The sequence below is a fragment of the Pecten maximus genome, unplaced genomic scaffold (genome assembly GCF_902652985.1).
Source record: "Pecten maximus unplaced genomic scaffold, xPecMax1.1, whole genome shotgun sequence".
NCBI classification, from domain to species: Eukaryota; Metazoa; Mollusca; class Bivalvia; order Pectinida; family Pectinidae; genus Pecten; species Pecten maximus.
The window spans coordinates 1-6,097 of NW_022979421.1; the positions used below are offsets into that span (position 1 = coordinate 1).

At 40.8% G+C, this 6,097-nt stretch overlaps 1 pseudogene; it reads left to right on the top strand.

Moving 5' to 3' along the window:
• Positions 1-3,880: 3,880 nt before the first annotated feature.
• On the top strand, positions 3,881-5,571 carry LOC117318625 (annotated as a pseudogene).
• The last annotated feature ends 526 nt before the right edge of the window (positions 5,572-6,097 follow it).

The following is a 6,097-nucleotide window of genomic DNA, read 5'->3' on the forward strand; positions in this document are numbered from 1 at the left end:
TCGCCATCTTGTTTACCTTAGCAATGTCGGAGCATACGGGAGTTATCTCCCTTGAATTGTTAGGGGCGTGGCTTAATATCGGCTGGCGATCGGCCAACTGTAGTACATATCAAAGGAGTCGCCAAGTTGAACCTCAAAAGCCTAACTTGTATCTGAAGTATTCCTGGCTATTTTTTATATAAGACTAGACATGCCCCTTTGCACCGACAACCATGAATGCTAGTATTTCACGTCGTATGAGTACAATATAACCAGACACATGTGCCGAGTAAGGCAACTATTCTCTGTGGAGACTATAGTAAGTCTATGTCAGTATGTGATCGGTTAACAATCTTTTTATTTCATTTCTCTTCTCACAAGGAAATGCATATATAACAGGAGTTGAAAAGTTGAAACTCAGTAGCCTTGGGTGTGCTCATTCACGGGAAAGTGTCTAAGTGCACAGCATACGACCTGGAGATTCCTGTTGTTATTTTGGACGTAAGCAATCACTGGCGAAGCTAGCAACAAACAAATATGTACACAGACTACCGAAATTTAAAATTAATTAACTTCGGAGACAAAGTGTCACTACAGTAAATATCAAATAAACGGGAACTGTTCTCCGTGCATATGTACCGTTGTCTGTTTACATCAACGTCAACAAACACGTTTACAGTCAGCAGTCTAGGTCTACGAGGCTACGGGAATATGTATTTGACATCCTGAACGCTAGGTTAATTATGCGCATGCATGTTAGTAAAAAGCAACATACAATGATCGTGACAAACCATCAATATCTTGATGCATCGCCTCTTATATTGAAAAATAGCAAGACATACTGGCAGTGACAGTAAAATAGAACTGGACCCAGCTCACCGAGCGGTTCAATCAGACAGGCGGCTTACACAACAAATTTGGCGACGTCACTCCTGACGTAACATCCGGAATAGACTCGCCTCTGGAATGTGTGTTCTAGAATGTTCTAGAACATTCCATGACACTTCTGATAAATACTACCCTTTTTCAAAACCCTATTGTGGCCGTTTTATGACAGTTATCGAAAAACCAAAGATACTGTTTTCTTCAGAATTACTTCTACTTGCTACACTTGGAGGTTTTGATTTTGGCCACTTTGACCCAAAATATCTCCATAACTAGATTTTTCCTAGATATACCGGACATGCCCGAACATAGATCACGTCGAGCTTTATAAGTGTGGAAAGTTTCATCAAGAAGTTACGGGCAGTTTTCAGTGCACCCAAAGCGCAGTAATGTGCGGCAAAGTAGGCAAAAGTTGCCGTGTCTACATTCCGTTCCGTAAGGAACGATAACTCCGTTATCGCCTCCTTACTACACTTGATGTTCAGGTGGAGGGGGAACAACCGAGGGAGCCCTCGCAGGCAGCCGGCAACTCTACCTTGTCTGAGGAGACTCTAGATACCATCGTTGAGAGGGTGGCCGACCGCGTAACACCGCAACTCATACAGGCTATAAGCGCCACTAGGACTAGTACTGAAGGTAATGTAGATTCGCCAAGGCGAGATTTTGACACAATTGACAATGTGGTTGGTGACTTCAGTCCTTCACTACACCAAGTGAATAGCTATGACAATGTGTTGGGTTTTAATGTGTCGGAATCTATCCGTCAAAAAATCCTTGATGGCCAATACATTGACCTCAGTCTGTTACTACACAATTCAGTAACACTAAATGACAATGAAAAGCAGATATCTTTTGTCAATGGTCAATTAGTTTTAAAGTCAAAGTCAAAGCTGCCGAAAATAGTTGACATTGATCAATGGTCAGATGCTTTTCTGACTTTTATATCTATTTTTATTACAAGTCACCAGGACGAGACACATGGTCTTTTAAAGTATATGAATACTGTAAAGCTCGGAGCGAAACGGGTTGGTAATTTGGGGTGGAAATATTATGACGAGCAGTTTCGTTTAAGGAAAGCTTCTCGTCCGGAAATGCAATGGGGGCTCGTAGACCAAGAACTTTGGCTGCTATACATGTATTCATCTAGTCAATTCAATAACAAGGCTAGCTTTCAAAACTCTGGGCAGCAAAAAGCTCGTGAACTAAATGTTACACCTTTAACTATGAAGGCAATTGTTCAAAGTTGCATTGTTCCTTTGCCCACAAATGTCTTAAATGTTCTGGTTATCATCCCCAAATCAAATGTAAGTTAAATGTTCCTAAACAAAGTTCTAATTTTAGATCCGGCATCTCCACAGCCAAGTCAACTTTCCCAGCACAAAGTACACCAAATGGACCCCAAAACCGAGTCACTGGCCCTAGGTCATACTCCAATCAATAGCATGCTTTTGAAAAGGTTTTTGAAGTACCATAAGGATAGGGATTTGGTTGCTGAGGTAGTTGATGGTTTTACCGAGGGGTTTCACTTACATTATGATGGACCTAGAGAAAGCAAACATTGTCAGAATCTCAAGTCTTCACAGGATAACATTGATGCAACTTTTGAGAAAGTTTATAAAGAAATAAGGTTAGGAAGGATCGCTGGTCCCTTTATGACCTCTTCTATTCCAAACCTTAGGTTATCCCCAATTGGTTTAGTTCCAAAGAAAGATGGTACATGGCGCCTAATTCAACATTTGTCGTACCCTCATGGTTCAAGTGTTAATGATTTTATTGACAAAGATCAAGCTTCGGTTCATTATTCTCCTTTTGATAATATTTTGAAGGTCATCAGATCTTTAGGTACTGGGGCACTTCTTGGTAAGATGGACATTAAATCGGCCTTTAGACTTCTTCCAGTGCATCCTTCAGATTTAGATTTATTAGGTTTTAAGATAGGGAACAAGGTTTTCATTGATAAATGCTTACCAATGGGTTGCTCCATCTCTTGCTCACTTTTTGAAAAGTTTGCTTCACTCCTTCAATGGATAGTTTCTGATCGGTCAAAACTAGCTACACTGGACCACTACTTGGATGATTTTATTTTCGCTGGGGGTAGAAACTCTAGCAACTGTCAGGTATTGATATGAACTTTTTCAGAAGTGTGTGCAGAAATAGGGGTACCTATAGCTGAGGATAAAACTGCTTTACCATCACAAGTTATGTTTTTTTAGGTCTTGAATTGAACACTTTGGAAATGTCAGTTAAAATACCAAGTGATAAGTTAGCCGAGTTGAGAACTATGCTACTAGAATACTTGGGTAGAAAGAAAAGCACTCTGAGAGATCTGCAGGTTTTAGCGGGGAAACTTAATTTCTGTGCCAGAGCCATACCCCCTGCGAGGGCCTTTATTAGAAGATTGTATGATGTCATGTCAGGTGTGAAATGTCCCCATCACTTTATTAGAATTACAGCAGCTCTTAAGGAAGATTTATAGACTTGGTTTTGCTTCCTTGATTGCTTCAATGGGTACTGTGGTATCGCAGAAGTTGACTGGGTAAACGATTGGGAATTACAATTATTCACTGACAGTGCAGGGGGTGATAAGGGCAGAGGTGGTGCAGCTTTCTTTTCACCTTCATGGGCTTTCATTGAATGGCCTGCTCATTGGGTGTGCTCTGAGGTGATTAGAGATATCACATTTTTAGAATTGGTTCCCATTGCCATGGCTATCTTTATGTGGGCATCAAATTTTCAGAATAAGAAGATTGTACTGCATACAGACAATGAAGGGTTGGTGGCTATTTTAAACAGGAAGTCGTCAAAATCTATTAGAGTAATGAACTTGTTGAGGCCTTTGTTTTTAAGGGCGATGCTTCACAATATACAGTTTAAAGCTAGGCACATTCCCGGTGTTCACAATCGTATTTCTGATGCTATCTCTCGGCAGAAATGGGACAGTTTTCAGCAGCTAGCTCTAGACGCAGAGAGTCAACCAACCCAATCCCAGAGTCTTTTCTACAGCTGCTTTGCAACATGAATCTGAGAGGTTGTTGAATAGTTCCATTGCCCAGTCGTCCAGGAGAGTTTATGTTAATGGTTTAAATCACCTTGAGGGCTTTAGGAAGCAGTATGGCTTAGAGTTAACCTGGCCACCATCACTGTTACATGTAACAAATTTCATAGCTCACTTATCCAAGCTGGAGTTGTCCCCCAGTACAGCAAAAGCATATATCTCGGGCATCAGTTTTAAGTGTAAAGTAGGGGGGAACGAAGATATTACCCAATGTTTCATTGTCAGAAAAATGCGTGCAGGGTTTAATAGAAGTAAAGCCAGAAAGGATACTCGTTTACCAATTACTTCTCAATTACTGTCAAAGTTAGTCAATATCCTACCTGTTGTCTGTAAATCTGGCTATGAGGCTAGGGCATTTGCGGCAGCTTTTTCTCTGGCTTTTCATGCATTTTTGCGTATCGGGGAGTTGGTGTCTCCAACTTCCAGTGGAAGTTCGAGTCCGCATGTGTTATGTAGTTCTAATGTTCGCCTCGTTAACTCCAATACAGCACTTGAATTGAAGTTAGTTTCTTCAAAAACTGATCAGCTTGGTAGGGGCACCATTTTAATGCTTCCAGCAACAAATGCTAGTTCATGCCCAGTTCAGCTTATAAAGATTTTTCTTAAGGTTAGGCCAGATTCAGTCGGCCCACTTTTTTGCCATTATGGGGGTTTACCTATTACCCGCTTTCAATTTCTCTCTGAGTTGAGGAAAGCCTTGAAGGCCATTGGTGTGGGGGGTTCGGATTACAATTCTCACTCTTTCAGGGTTGGGGCTGCAACTACAGCTTCCATGAGGGGATTCTCTGACACTCAAATCATGGAAATGGGTAGATGGGAGTCAAAAGCTTACACGGGCTATATTAGGATACCCACTTCTCGTTTTAGTTTGTAGTCTTTAAATGCATTCTGCATTTTGTAAGTTTTTGTATCATATGTTACACAAAGCTGATTTTCAGCTTAAGTTTTCAGCTGTTCCAGTTAATATTTGGTAAGTGGGATCCTCCATCATAAAGAGAGCCTTTGTACATGCGAGAAGTTCTCACGAGGGGATTGATTTGTCTCTTGGACGTCACCTGGCTAACATTTGGTGGCAAGGTAAAGGAGGAATGAAGATTGCTGAGATTCCCAGAAAAATCAAGCAAATGTTGACTCTTGACGACCCTCCTAAGATTTTGGTGGTGCATTGTGACGGTAATGATATAGGTTCAACCACTTCGTGTGTATTGCGTCACAGAATATTGGCTATTTTAAAAAACATTTACACATTGCTCCCTTGTACCAAAGTGGTTTGGTCCCAAATTCTTCCCCGTCTGTCGTGGAGAAATGAACGTTGCTCTCTGGCATGTAAAAAAATAAGATGTCGAGTTAATAGCCAAATTGGGGCTGCTGTAATACGTGCTGGGGGATGGTATTTCAGATACCCTGAAATATCTGCTACCACACCAGATTTATTTTTAGAGGACGGGGTTCATCTTAACAGCCTAGGAAATGAGCTATTTTCATTTCGTATACAACAAGGGTTACAGAGAATGTTGTTGGACAAATTACAGCTGAGCGCTTCCCCTGATTTTCCAGAATGTGGCCCTTGGTTGATTTTTTAACTGCATTGTAAGGTGGCAGATGCATCGGGGTTTGATTGACTAAATTTATCAGTAATGTTTTGTTTGAAGCTATCTGCTGGTTGCCATACTCGCCATAATCTAGGGTCGGTAACTAAGCTAGGATTTTAATTTGTATGTATTTGTTGGATATAAAACATGTCATTCATTCTTATTTAATCGTCATTTTGGTCATGGCTTCTCATTCCCCAGTTGTTGGGTGTTCCTACCGTCACTGTGGTGGCGGTGGCTGGTCTCTGCCTTCAGTTTCTTCAGTCATGCTTACCAGGCATTTGGCGGAATTTTAGGAACACCTCAAATGTTTCCAATATACTTTGGATTTTTCCTGACTAGCAACAGGTGACTGATCAATTTAATGTTGCACATATATATTTCTTTATTAATGCTATTACCCATATCAAGGGCTTCTGTTCCCAGAGCTCTTGAGGGTTTTTGGATCATAGTAAATCCATTTGGATAATTTTGCTATTACCCATATCATAGACGTCTGCTCCCAGAGTTCATGAGGGTTATTGGAAGCCAAGACCTTTATAGGCCAATTAAAAGTATTAAATTCTTTGATATCGTTTGTTATTCT